This window comes from Lactuca serriola, chromosome 3 (genome assembly GCF_051521515.1).
Source record: "Lactuca serriola cultivar US96UC23 chromosome 3, Lser_US96UC23_V15, whole genome shotgun sequence".
Classification (NCBI taxonomy): Eukaryota; Viridiplantae; Streptophyta; class Magnoliopsida; order Asterales; family Asteraceae; genus Lactuca; species Lactuca serriola.
Window position 1 is genome coordinate 11500058 of NC_136410.1, and position 14986 is coordinate 11515043.

The following is a 14986-nucleotide window of genomic DNA, read 5'->3' on the forward strand; positions in this document are numbered from 1 at the left end:
CTTTGTCCTCCGAAGGTACTTAAGGATATTCTTCACCGCAATCCAATGTGCTCTGCCAGGATTCCCTTGATATCTGCTAACCATGCTCAAAGCAAAGGCTACATCAAGGCGAGTACAAGTCATAACATACATGATTGAGCCAACTGCGGAAGCGTATGGAACTCGGCTCATTTCTGCTATCTCAGCTTCGGTACTCGGACTTTGAGTCTTACTCAACTTGGCATTACTTTGTATCGGTAATTCTACCTTCTTTGAGTTTTCCATACTAAAACATTTTAGTACCTTCTCCAAGTAAGTGTTCTGACTAAGTCCAATTAGTCTCTTACTTCTTTCTCTTACTATCCTTATTCCTAAAATGTAAGAAGCCTCTCCGAGGTCCTTCATAGCGAAGCACTTCCCGAGCCAGGACTTAACCTCCTGCAGAGTCGGGATGTCGTTTCCTATGAGTAATATGTCATCGACATATAGAACGAGGAAGCTTACTATACTCCCACTGGCTTTGACATATACACAAGACTCATCTTTGCTTCGTACAAATCCAAACTCTTTGACTTTCTCATCGAAGCAAAGATTCCATCTGCGAGACGCTTGCTTAAGTCCATAAATGGACTTCTCAAGTTTACACACTCTATTCGAATGTTTCGGATCCACAAACCCCTCTGGCTGAGCCATGTAAACATCCTCAGCCAACTTTCCATTAAGGAAAGCGGTCTTGACATCCATTTGCCAAATCTCATAATCATGAAATGCGGCAATCGCTAGCATCACTCTAATAAATTTTATCTTCGCAACTGGTGAGAAGGTCTCATCATAGTCAACTCCGGGAGTTTGAGTAAAGCCCTTCGCAACCAATCGCGCTTTATATGTGTGTACGTTTCCATCCACGTCGGTCTTTTTCTTGAAGATCCATTTGCACCCAACGGTCTTACGTCCGGGAACATAATCAACCAAATTCCAAACTTGGTTATCATACATGTATTGGATCTCGCTATCCATTGCCTCTTTCCATTTCGCAGACTCCGGGCCTGCCATGGCTTCCTTATAGCTATTAGGTTCATCAAGATTTATTAGTGTACCATCACTAATATACGTGCCCCTTCAGTAGTAATATGAAAACCATAAAACTGGGGTAGAACTCTAACTCTATCGGAACGTCTAAGAGGTAAGGATTCGTCAATTGGTTCAACCGGAGTTTCCTCCTCGGGTTGAGTGCCAGCGGTAGAGGTTCCTTCATCTATTGACTCTTGAATCTCTTTAAGCTCGATTTGCCTCCCACTGTCTCCTTGGCCTATAAGTTCTTGCTCTCGGAAAAATCCTCTCCAAAGGATGTCTGCGGGTAGCCGATGAAGATACATCGCTCACTTCGGGGTTCGAGCTTGTCGTGAGTATCTCGTCTTACGAAAGCCTCGCAACCCCAAACCTTGATATGTGCCAACGAGGGAGCTTTCCCTGTCCACATCTCGTGAGGTGTTTTGGAAACCTTCTTAGTAGGGACTCGGTTAAGGATATGGGCGGCAGTCTCTAAGGCATACCCCCAAAAAGAGACACGTAGTGAAGCACGACTCATCATAGAGCGAACCATATCCAATAAGGTTCGATTACGCCTTTCTACCACACCATTCAACTGCGGTGTCCTAGGAGGCGTCAATTGCGAAACTATTCCACACTCCTTGAGATAATCGTGGAATTCAAGACTTAGGTACTCTCCTCCTTGATCGGATCGAAGCATCTTGATTTTCCTGCCCAATTGATTCTCCACTTCATTCTTGAACTCTTTGAACTTTTCAAAAGTTTCTGACTTTTGTTTGATTAAATAGATATACCCATATCTACTATAATCATCGGTAAAAGTCACGTAGAAGCGGTTCCCATCCTTCGTGGTTGATCTAAACGGTCCACATACATCGGTATGTATTAAGTCCAATAAACCCTCACCCCTTTCACACGTACTCATGAAGGGTGATTTAGTCATCTTTCCAAGTAAACAAGACTCGCACGTGTCATCTTCCCTAAGGTCGAATGACTCCAACACTCCATCCTTTTGGAGTTGGGCTATGCATTTCTTGTTGACATGTCCAAGACGACAATGCCACAAGGATGCTTTATCCATACTAGTGGAAGAATCTATATTCAAAACATCATTTCCTAAGTTATCAACAATCATAACAGTTTCATAAATTCCATTACATGGTATAGCTTCAAAGTAAAAGACACCATTTAGATAAGCCAAAATAGAACCATTCTCATTATTAAAAGAAAATCTAAAACCTTGTCTATATAAACCATGAAATGAAATGATGTTTCTAGCCATTTCTGGCGAATAGCAACAATTGTTCAAATCTAAACATAAATTATTCCTAAGCACTAAAGAATACACTCCAATCTTGGTCACAGGCGACGATCTTCTCTTCCCCATGATTAGATTGATTCTTCCTAGCTCCACATCCCTACTTCTTCTTAGTCCCTGCACATTAGAACAAATGTGATAACCAAAACCGGTATCAAGAACCCAAGAAATAGCATGATTAGAATCGTTAGATTTGATTGTATATATACCTGCGAAAGATGGCTTGATCTTTCCTTCCTTGATGGCTTGCAGGTATTCCGGGCAGCTTCTCTTCCAATGTCCTATCTTGTGGCAGTGGTGGCACTCTGCCTCCTTCGGGTTAGGGCAGGGCTTAGCGGGATCAACTTTGGTCCCACTAGAAGAGGCACCATCTCGGGCTTTAACCTTGAGATAGTTCTTAGACGAAGCCTTCCTCTTCTTTCCCTTTCCTTGACCAATAGCCAAGACAGGAGCAGCGGGTGGATTGGGAGTTGGTGCAACAGACTTGTCTTTGAAGTTGCTCTCAGCGACCCTCAAGAGACCTTGGAGTTTGCTTAGGGTTACCTCCTCTTTGTTCATGTGGTAGGTCATCCTAAATTGATTGTACATCGGAGGCAAAGAGTGAAGCACCATGTCGATCGCCAAGTCTTCCCCAAAGTCAACATTTAACTTGCGAAGGCGGTCGACATACCTTTGCATCTTTTGCAGGTGCACGGTAAGAGATTCTCCATGACCCATCTTAGCGGAAATCATGTTAGTGAAAATCTCATAATGCTCTTGTCTCGCATTTTGGTGGTATCTCTCCAATAAGTCTTGATGCATCTCGTACGGGTACATGTCCTCGTAGGACTTTTGGAATTCGGAGTTCATGGTGGCTATCATGATGCAATGTACCTTTGTTTCATCTCGCTCAAGAATTTCAAAAGCGGTAATTTCAGCCGGAGTAGCGATTTCAGGGTTGATCTTCTCGAGCTTCTCATCGAGGACATACTCCTTATCCTCATAGCGAGCAATGGTGCGAATGTATCTTATCCATTCGCTAAAGTTCGTTCCATCAAAGGTGACCTTTTGGCAAAGGCTCATCAATGTGAAAGAACTAGCAGCAACGTTGTTTGCGTTCGACATCTACAAATAGAAAGGACAAAGATAGATTAGAATATGAATCCCTAATTATCACCCAATAAGAAAAATTAGGGCTAGGATCCAACAATAGCATTTACATATGAGAAAAGGGATGCCGTAATCTAACATGCAAATAAATTGAAGGTAAGTGAATGACGATTCACTAATTCTCTACCATAAAACCTAACTATTAGTTCTAAATGTATTGAGAATTCCTAGGTTTGGATGAGATTCATTGAAACTATTCAATGGCATGTTTAAATCTCGATATGCCCCTCTAGTTTGTGACTGGGATACCGAGGATCACAAAGCGGGTGTGAATTACCATGCAAATTCACATGGTGCCTTCATTGTAACGATCACCTATTCGATGTGCCGGTAAACCACACACGCTCCATCGAACTATGATAAAAAATGAATCACCCTTTGCCACCTTTGCTTAGAACCAATTAGTGTGCCGGTAAACCACACATGCTCTACTAACTTCTTAGCAAGGGTGCAAAGTGTAATTTCATGGGATTGCATCAATTCACTTTTCCTAAAGTAACTAAGATTGGGAAATTTTAAAATATGTGTAGTTACTTTGTATTTCCTATTATACTTTTAATGAGAGGATGAGGTTGCCCTATCCTACCCGTTCGGCTAACGACCCTCCACGATCAAGCAAGCGGTGGGTGTGAGTGTACACCCATTAAGCGCCATTTTATAGGCTGCAACCTTATACCCACCTTATAGATCGACTTCGTTAATGAGGCCTACTAACGGTAAGACTAGCATTTTAGTTATACATATATATATATATATATATATATATTAATATTGTAATATTATATTAGTATAGGTTGTATTTTAAACATTTTAAAATCTAGGGTTTGAAATTTAAATTGTCTAAATTAAAACTTTTAATTACAAAATATAAATTTCAAAACTTGAGGACAAGTTTTAAACATTTAAAACATGGAGGATCAAATAACAAATAATTTCAATTAACAATTAATTTCCTAATTATCTATATTTGATTTATTCAAGATTTCTTGCAAGATAATTACCAAAATAATCAAAATAATTAATTAATTATCATATAAGGAAATTAAATATTTTATTAGTTGATAAATATCTTTAATTAGATCAAGATAATAGTCATATATATCAAAAAATCGGATTAGGGTTGATCTAATATGATTAAGGTAAGTTTCCATAAGATAATCATGAAGAAATCCCGAATCTGGCCATTCCTGACGCTTGGACTCGTTGAGTCCATGACTCAGAAACATAAAAATCGAATTTTGCAGTTTAGTTTCAGACAATTAAGCAACAATTTAATGAAAACCAAGCTAGGCTTTGATACCACTGATGGGTTTTAGCCATAAGAACTTTCCTATGTGCGCATGCAAAACCCTAATGCTTGGATCTAGGCTTTCTAATTAAACATGATTTGAATCCAAGACTTCTAATGACTATTTAGGTGTAATAACAATATTGAAACAGATCTAGAATCATACCTTTGAATTCCTTGTTGATCTTGTTGTCTTGGAGCTTCTAGAGTCACAATTGTCACTCCTCTAATGGTTTACAAACACCAAATAGCAAGGAGGATGATTTGGGAGAGAGGAGAGGGGAGGAAATCGGCCAGGGTTCTCTTACTTTAGATGAAGTGCCGATTTCCCTTTGCCATAGGGTATATTTATACTTGTAGACTCCTTAAAGGTTACAACCTAAACCCTAATTGGATAATCTTCTCTTAAGGCTATCCAAATCCGTTCCTTAGATAAGCAATGGACGATTCAAGCTATCATTTAGCTTCTAGAATCCGTCCAATCCATATCTATATGGATTTACAGTCTAAAGTTTAACTATCAAACAATTGACAGTTTATACCCTCTTATTTAATTAATCTCTTTAAGTCATCAAATTAATTCCAATTAATTCTATGACTTATATTAATCAAATAACAATATATTATTCTTTATATTATTCTCATAATATACTAATAATATTTACTCTCTCTTAATAAATCATCCTATCAAGTTGCTATGGTGAAGGCAACCCAAAAGGACCATGCACAACCGGGTCAATTACTTGCCTAATATAGTTGCAGCCTTAGACACTATTCCAACATATAATTCCTTCAATCTATCCCAGATCTCCTTGGCTGTAGCACAGGAACTAACCAAACGAAATGTATCTGATTGCAGCGCAAACTTTATCATCTTTAAAGCTTTAATGTTGAAGTGAAACTTCTCCTTTTCATCTTGAGGAATGTCTTCGATGTCATTAACAAGTTGATTGTATTCCTTCTGCGTTTTCACAATCTTTGACGTGCTGGAATGAGCGAATGGGTCAGAAGTGATTGCTTCCCAGATTAGATAACCATTGTCCTCCGATCCAATCATGTAGTCTTCAAAGTGATGAGTCCAGAATTCATAGTCTTGCGTATACAAGATTGGTATTCTTGTTGTAGACCCTATGCTGTTGGAGATATTGATTGGATTGGTTTGAGAATCGTCCATTGACATGATGAATACTTTTGATCGAAAACCTGTAAAAGATCAGACTTGTAAATTTTCAATTAGGGTTGGATTAATAATTAATGAGATACGTCAATAAAGAGTGACGACTCAATAAATATCAATCAATGCGGAATAAGAAACCCTATAAACACAAAGTAAAAGGTTTTTACACCTAAATCAGAAACTAAATACATAATAGTAACACAATGGAATGCTAAACATGGTCACGTTAACAACCCATATGATTACCGACATGTATCCGCTCTCCAATCCTTCCGATCTTCACTCCCGTTAGCTTAACGGCCTTCCGGCCGCCTTCTAGACCCTCAAAACGGCTTAACAGAAGTTAATTATCGACTAAATTAGGTTAGAAGTCGAATCCCCTTTTCTGGTTAGCTGATAATCGACTTTTATAACCCTTGTAACCGACTTACGTACGCTGGGTGTAAGTCGGATTACATTGGGCGTAGTGAAGATTATTACACGATTGGAGTTATCTGATGCCATCCATTACGCGGGGTGTAATCATATATTACGCTGGGCGTAACTTGAATTTGGTCATTACGCTTGGCGTACATGCAACTTACGCGGGGAGTAATCGGCTCTCCAACATTTTTCCATCCTTTTAGCCTTTAAGTCCGATTTCCGCTTCAGTCTTTTCTTTTGTGCTTTATCGACAACGAATAGCTACAAATCATAATTCAAAGCATTATGAGTACTTTTTAGTTCTAAAAGAGAATAATAAAGGCCAAAATATTAAGATATAATGTATATATATATATATATATATATATATATATACATATCAAAATACCCCACACTTAGCCTTTGCTTGCCCCCAAGCAAATTTACTTTTATTTTACCAATATCGTACTAAACAATCCATTTAAAACTCAGCCATTATGCCAAGACCTCAACGCATATATTTGTGTCTAAAATTTTCCTAAAGTACCCCCCATACTTTAAATACTCACAATCTTCATAAACAATCGCCCACTTTTTCCGAACAATGCTCATTTTATGCAACCCTCCGAATCCATCCGCAGAAAACCACCTTATCCTCAAGGTATTTTTAGTTGAGCAACCTAAGCATACATAATCTAGAATTACAATTTATGATACCACTATGGAGCTCTTTTGGAATTCTTCACTTCCTTGATAATTTGATCTTTGATTTCTTTGAATTCACCACCTTATTTGATTTGATTTCTGGTATCTTCAACTTTTTTGAATTTCTTGGAATTTTGATCTTTTGATCTTCACTTTATTTGCTCCAAAATTCTTCAAACTTTTCTTGCAATTCTCTCTCTTTTTTTTTACATGTACCTCACTTTTTTCACTCAAAACGTACATGCTTAAGTAGAGGCGCTCAACCTCAACCTTTATTGGTTAATGATAATAATTTTCCTGAATACATTTCAGGTTTAGGCTGCTAAACACATTGCATCCCTCAAACCAAGAGGGGTTATGTTTTTGTTCCACGATTTCACTAAAATAAGGGAGGCCACAAATGCATGATAACGTATATTGGCTCAACTAAACATTTGAGTTCTCATCGGATCATCTCATACAATATTAGCAAAATTTAAATTATCACTAGATTTTTCTAAATTAAACTATTATTTTAAGTTTAATTTTTTTTAAATTCCTAAATCTAGCAATTTCATTTTTCTTTTAATTTTAATTTACTTTTACCGACCCCCTACCCCACACTTATTTCATACAATGCCCTCATTGTATGCTAAAACGAATTAAGAACATAAAAAAGGGAGAAAAAGGAACAGACTCCCCTGGGTAGTTGTGGCGAGATTGAATGGGGCTACTACAAGTAGCTTCAAATATTGCTGAAAGATTGAAAACTGGAACTGCTGCTTTAGAATTTGCCGAAAAATAAAATCAAGACTGTCGACTTCAAAAATGTGGAGCACAAGACTGCAAACAAATGCAATGTGTAATAACCATGACGTGGGAAAGTGTCGACCATATCATGTCGTCAAGTGATGTGTAATCTTTACTATGAATAATAACATGGCCACGTGTGGTAATTGGTGGCCACGTCGTGATATCAAGAATGGCACCCTCCTCTTGTGATGAAAATCTCCCCCACGACATAGGAAAGTGTCAACCATATCGTGGCAGCCGGGATGATACTTCTACCTTGCGTCGAAATAAAACTCCATGGTGTGGGAACAGCTCATCCATACCATAGGAATCAAAATACAGTAGAAACGCCACTCTTCTAAATAATATACTCTCACAATATCAACTCACACCCCACACTTATTAGAAATTGTGGGTCTTGACTATAAACTTCAAACTCTCACTTGGCTCTCTCTGGAAACAGTTGGACCTAGCAGCTGAACTTACTGCCAGCTTTCTAAGGGCGAAAATTCTGCAAAGATCTAAACAACCAAAGAGCATCAACATGGAAAACAAAAGTAAAACACCCTAAATTAAAGTTTAATTACATACCAAATAAAAAATACTAATACTAGCAACACAAAAATAAACTAAAAATAACATAAAAAGGATAACTAAATCACTCATCATCTTCGTCATCATGCTGCTGTGTCCCAGAAGTACCGGCCCCATCATGTCATGGCTGGAATGGTGGAGGGTAGGGAACCGAGTACTGAAACCCCTGGTGGGCAAAGAATGCGATCAACGCATCCCCATACCACTGTTGTTGTCTATCCACATGTGCAACATACTCACTAAAGTTCTGAACCCTCATGTCAAGACGGTCAATGCCCTGAGCTAGGTAGCGCATATCAATCTCCGACTCAGGTCCCTGCTGCGCTCCCCGAGGAGCAGGTCTACGCCGCTGGACCCGTATCGGCTGTGGCTCGGCGGCACCCTCCTCGTCTGCCACATCATCTGCTCGTACTCACAAGACACCATCTCCGCCCCGCTCAAGTACATGCATCGACTCTAACAACTGAAGGCTCATCGGTCTCATATCATGCAACACCATTGATCTCGTGATCTCACGCGTCAACAACTGATATGATCGGGCTAATCGCGTGCTAAAATGCCCTACGCAAATCGGGCTATCCTCCCGAAGTCCCCTGGCCCTCCGTCCCAAATATGCGGCTAAAGCAACTGGAAGGTTCAGGTGCCTCCCTGGAGTAACAAGTGCCCATAAGAAATACAAGTCTGTCGAAGGCACTCTCTCACTGTTCTTATGATGCGTGAGAGACATAGAAATCAAACGGTGCAGCAGTCTGTATGTAGTAGACCGAATCATCCTCCCCCGTGCAGTAGATGGCGTATATACTCCCCCTGTAATCTCGGCCCAAAAAGTGTTCTCGTTATAGTCATCTGGCCGGTCTGTGAGACAATCAACAAGGAATTTCGGGAAGTGGACACTCCTCGTCTCGTCTACTGTGTATATACCCACTCAAATCGCAAGCTCTATAACACTGCACTCCCGGCTCACACCCCCCAGTCTAAAGGCAAAGGCTGTCCTATCATCGGGTGCCTTCCTAGGGTCATAGGAAACTGTAGCGTAAAACTCCAGCAAAAATTCCCGATAAACAGGCTCCTGGATCCTGAACAATCGTGCCCATCCCTGACATACAAACAAATGCACTCCACTCGCGTCCGAGTGCGTGTATTGTAAAAAATTCTGGATCAGTGCAGCAAGTCCAGTCCGGGTCGCCAATTCCCAGTCGAATGATGGTGCTATATCGATCTCCTTGGTGAGAAGTAGACTCAGATTGGTGACATATCGTGCCCGGGTTGCATCGTTCAGAGTTTGCGGAAATTGTAAGAAACGGTGATCGGTCACGTCCTCGGGTGGGTTGGTCCTTTGAGTTCTTCGGGCAATAATCTGCACAAATAAACACAAAACCAAACAAAATATAACAGCATTAACAATTTTTAAACCAAAGTAATGGTGCTGGGTATGGACAGTACGCTGGGCGTACATCCAGCGTACATTGGGCGTACGTCCAGGGTTCACGAATCTGTGTCGGCTTGTTCTAAAATCAATACCCATGACGAAGCTTTCAAATTAAGCATATACGCAGGTAGTGTAGTAGAGAAAACGGGACCATATCGAACATACAACTGCGTGGTCCAAGGCAGTAGAAAAAAAAACTTGATGTGCACAAAAGTACCCACTAATTTTAATATTTATAACCTAACAAACTTAGACTAACTATGCACTTATAGGCAGTGTACCTAGTCAGATTACAGTATAGCTTAGGTAAGTCGGGTGTCGATCACATGGAACGGTGGTGAATTAATTAAAAGTATTTGATTATAGGTTACATGTCACACGAAAAGAATAAAGAAATAGTTTAATAAATCTCAAACGAACAATTAATTAACAACTTTCGATAAACTAACAGGAAAACAAACCTCTTCAGGTACTTTGGTTTAGATAAATTACACCTTAAAAACATAGACAATTGCATACACAAATTCATTTATTCATGTTCACCGATTCCTAAAATGATTAGATTCGCGTTCACTATAACTAATCCTTTCGCAAACAAGTCAATTCAAACAGTGATCAGTTGATTAAACTAACATGCTTCCTAGTGTTCAGCTCGTATCAAGCAAGACTTGTAAATATAGTTAATCAAATTGGTCGTTCAATTAACCTCTTGTTGATGGTCATCAGGCAAGGCTCACACATTAACTTACTTATTCCTAAGTTAATCCTAGTTTCACATTCGTTATTCCTAGACTTATAATCTCGATGGTCATCAAAATCATAAGCGACAAGCAATCAAGCAGATGTTCATACAACTCAATTTACTTAATAATTAACAACAAATAATTATCATTAACACGTAAGGATCTTTTAACAAGCTTGGCAAGATAAATTAAACATAAACAAACAATTCAATATAGCAATTAGTCTAATAATCAAAGTTTCATTCAATCATAAACGCAAAGTAAAAGGTTTTTACACCTAAATCAGAAACTAAATACATAATAGTAACACAATGGAATGCTAAACATGGTCACGTTAACAACCCATATGATTATCGACATGTATCCGCTCTCCAATCCTTCCGATCTTCACTCCCGTTAGCTTAACGGCCTTCTGGCCGCCTTCTAGACCCTCAAAACAGCTTAACAAAAGTTAATTATCGAGTAAATTAGGTTAAAAGTAGAATCCCCTTTTTTGGTTAGCTGATAATCGACTTTTATAACCCTTGTAACCGACTTATGTACGTTGGGCGTAAGTCGGATTACGCTGGGCGTAGTGAAGATTATTACGCGATTGGAGTTATCTGATGCCAGCCATTACGCGGGGTGTAATCATATATTACACTGGGCGTAACTTAAATTTGGTCATTACGCTTGGCGTACATGCAACTTACGCGGGGCGTAATCGGCTCTCCAACATTTTTCTTTCCTTTTAGCCTCTAAGTCCGATTTCCGCTTCAGTCTTTTCTTTTGTGCTTTATCGACAACGAATAGCTGCAAATCATAATTCAAAGCATTATGAGTACTTTTAGTTCTAAAAGAGAATAATAAAGGCCAAAATATTAAGATATGATGTATAAAAATATATATAAAAATACACATATCACTGGACAGGCCCAATACCGGCAACAAAACTAGGCTATGGACCGAGCCCATGACGCAATCCTCTAGACTCAACAGAATGAATATGTTATACAGGTTTTAAGATGTATATAAACAAGTATATTTTATCTACAAATATGTTGGGTAGAACATGGGTTGATAGTGATGTGTGATGAAATAAAAATGACGAGAGGGCTCGATGTGATTGTGATTTAGTCGTCCAACAGAATATGGATGACGACCACAGACTTTTCTAGACAGTTCAGTGGAATGTTGGCAGACTCATAACGTGTAGGTGTAGTGAACTTGGGTGTTCATTTGATGTATTCTATCCCCCTCATGGTTGCCTTAGGACATTCATTGCTGAGGAAACCCCTTTACAGTAGTGTCCGTCTCGATAAAAATCCTAGATTAGGTCCCTTGTAATAGTTGTTGTTATAGGGACGTAAAGTGAGGATAACGAGAATGGGTAATCAGGTTATTGTTGGTTGGTGAAATTAAATATAACTATTTATTGTGGGTTGAAAACCCTATTTGCTCACCAGGCTCCCAAGCCTGACTCACTCAGTTTCTTTTTATTACAGGTAATGGCGCGAGAGCATAAGTTGGAGAACTTGTGAAGATGTTTTTTGTTTATAAATCAGTAGTTGTGTATAACTGTGTAAGGTCTATGTTTTAAATGTTTATGCTTTTGTGTCTGTACCGGAACATGACATCCCGAGTTTTGATATGTAATGAAAATACATTTCTTTAAGAAATGCTTTGATAAATCTTATTTTATCATGTAATGTTTTGGGGACAAATTCTACAACTCTTTTAAATCAATGGATTTACTCTGAAATTATTTTAAAAGCATAAATGAAACCGGTCTTTTCTAGCCATGATTTTATGGATGTCACAATTGTTCCTTTAAAGTTATAAAAACTTATAGGTTACTGAACCAATCTGCCTTCGGACCTTTCCATCGCTTGCCAGAACACATATTGGTTGCAGTTCCATCTGACTCACATTATCTCAAGCATCATCTTGAGACTTTGGTTGTGTATGACCCTACACAGTCTACCACAGTCTCGGATGATCAGCCTTCGAATGTGAATAAACAAGTTTCTACTAGTGGTCGTAAGAAGAAAATGGCAAAACAAAAGGCATCTCCCTTACAAGTTAGAACCAAAAAGAAAACCAGAGCTAGTGGATCCTCTCAACATGATTCATAGATTGGCATTCTATCTGACTCTGGATCACCGCCTACCCCTCCCGTCCACTCTTCTGAAGTACCCTTCAGAGTTTCAATATCACATGCACGGGGAGTCTGCACATAATCTACTCGTATATTCCCAAAAAGATGGTGTTGGTATTGAAAATAGTCCCTTGAACCCCCTATGGGACATACCCATGAGTCTTTTCGGAAATCCCATTCGATTCTACACATGTACAATCAGGGACCCCTACCTCTGATTCTAAGCTTTCCGGAGCTGGAGCAATCCCTCCTACTTCAAAAGCCCCAACCGATCTGATACTTGCTTCAGGTAAAGGACAATTGGGTGTTTTTGACAAAGACTGGTCTGATTTTGTTGACAGGGATCACTCTAGACATTCGGAACCAACAAGAGCACAAGCTGAGTATACGCTTATTTCTATGCGTCAAAGAGCTCTTCAAAGTCATCTTCTATTTGCTTTTCAATCTAATGAAGAGATTGATCAAGTGTTTCATCCTTCCGAAGAACCTCAGCAAATTGCTACAGGAGATGTTCCTGATCCTATAATTGTTTCGGATGATCCTCTTCCGACGTTCACAAGCGAAGAAACTCTCAAGCCTCCCTGCGAAGAAGATCACTCAGATGATGTAGTGTTTGAAGATGAGATAACATTTGTTAGTGCTATTTTGATTCCCGCATCCTTCAACATGTTACAGAAGCCATCATCCTCCAAACCAACGTATTCTTTTGATCTTTTCTCCTCCTCCGAAGAATCCAAATAAGAAGAAAAAGTAGATGTTGATGCCAACAAGAAAGGAAATCAAGGCAATGAAGATCAAGTCAATCTTGTTGATAATCCCAAGCCTTCAGAATCTCAATATGACGATGGCAATGATAAGAAGTCTGAGAGTTCTACCTCGAATACACGATCTTTGGATGAAAACATTGCAGATCCTTTCGCCTTGCTAGAAATTCGAGACAATGTTGCATCTTCCATCTCCAAAGTTGACTCCCTCGACAAGACAGATCCAAAACTTGATTCAAAGATTGATCAGAAGGTTACAAATCTCAACTCGAAGCTAGAGATCATTCTCAAATCTCTTTCAGAGATCAAAGATGTCGACCCCTCCGAACTCGATCGAGCAAATCAACTCGACCAAATCATTTCCCTACAATTCAAGCACACTTTTGAGGAAGTCGAACAGAAGTATAACGATAGCATCGATCATCACATCTCCACCACCATCACTATGCTCAAGATTCATGATGACATGATTAGTGCTATCAACGTACTCATCAAGCAGACTCATGTTTGTCATGAGAAACAAATTCAAAGGCTGGAAAAAGAGATTCAAAAAAAGGATGAAATGAATATGATTATGCAACAGGTTCTTATCAAGCTGATCCGAGCCACCTGGAATATTGTTGATGTTTTGAACTACAAATTCTATGAGATTCTTGTCATTATTGATGAAACAATTTCCCATCTTAAAGCTCAAGGTCCCACAGCCGAAGCTTATGATGCTCTCTCCAAACAGATCAATATGAGCTTTCAAAAAGTGTTCAAACAATTGAGTGAACTTCAATGTGAAACAGACTTGCATCAGATGTAGGGCCTTCCAATGCAAGAGGGGGAGAAGGAGCTAGTCTAAGAGAAAGACGGATTCAATGGAAACTTGTCTCAGAGTTTGTGCTCCGAGATGAATCGTTCGATGAAGAAATACTCGAGGTTAAAACTCTTGAACCTCTTGAGTTGCGTGATGAAGAACATGAAGACTTGGTTGAAAATGTTGTTTTAGGACTTCAAGTTGTCAGGGAACAACCTGTGAAGGTCCTTTCAGATGCAGATAAGCTGAAATGGTCCTTGGTTATGTAGCCATCATCTTTAGCAGAAACGTTCAAACGAAGCCGAGATATGGAAAAAAAATCAAGACAAAGCTAACCGTCAACACATTCCGAGCTACTCAATCTATGCTTCCACCAATCCCTACTCCGGGGATCGCTCAAATCAATGTAGGTTCTCTAACCTGGAAAGTTAATGATCTCCCTGAAGAGCCTCTATTTCCTCCTTCACCAGAATTTATCATCAGCGAATCCGGTCAAAAAAATCATCTCTGGCATGGATGTACCTCCACAAGACAAAGGCAAGCAGATTGCTACCGATTCGGACAACCCAGTGAAGACGTTGAAAAAATCTGAGGGCTGGCCTCAAGAACAAATCGATCAAGCTTTGGAAGAAAGCATTCAGATTCAAGCGCTGAAAGAGAATCAAAATACGATGTTGG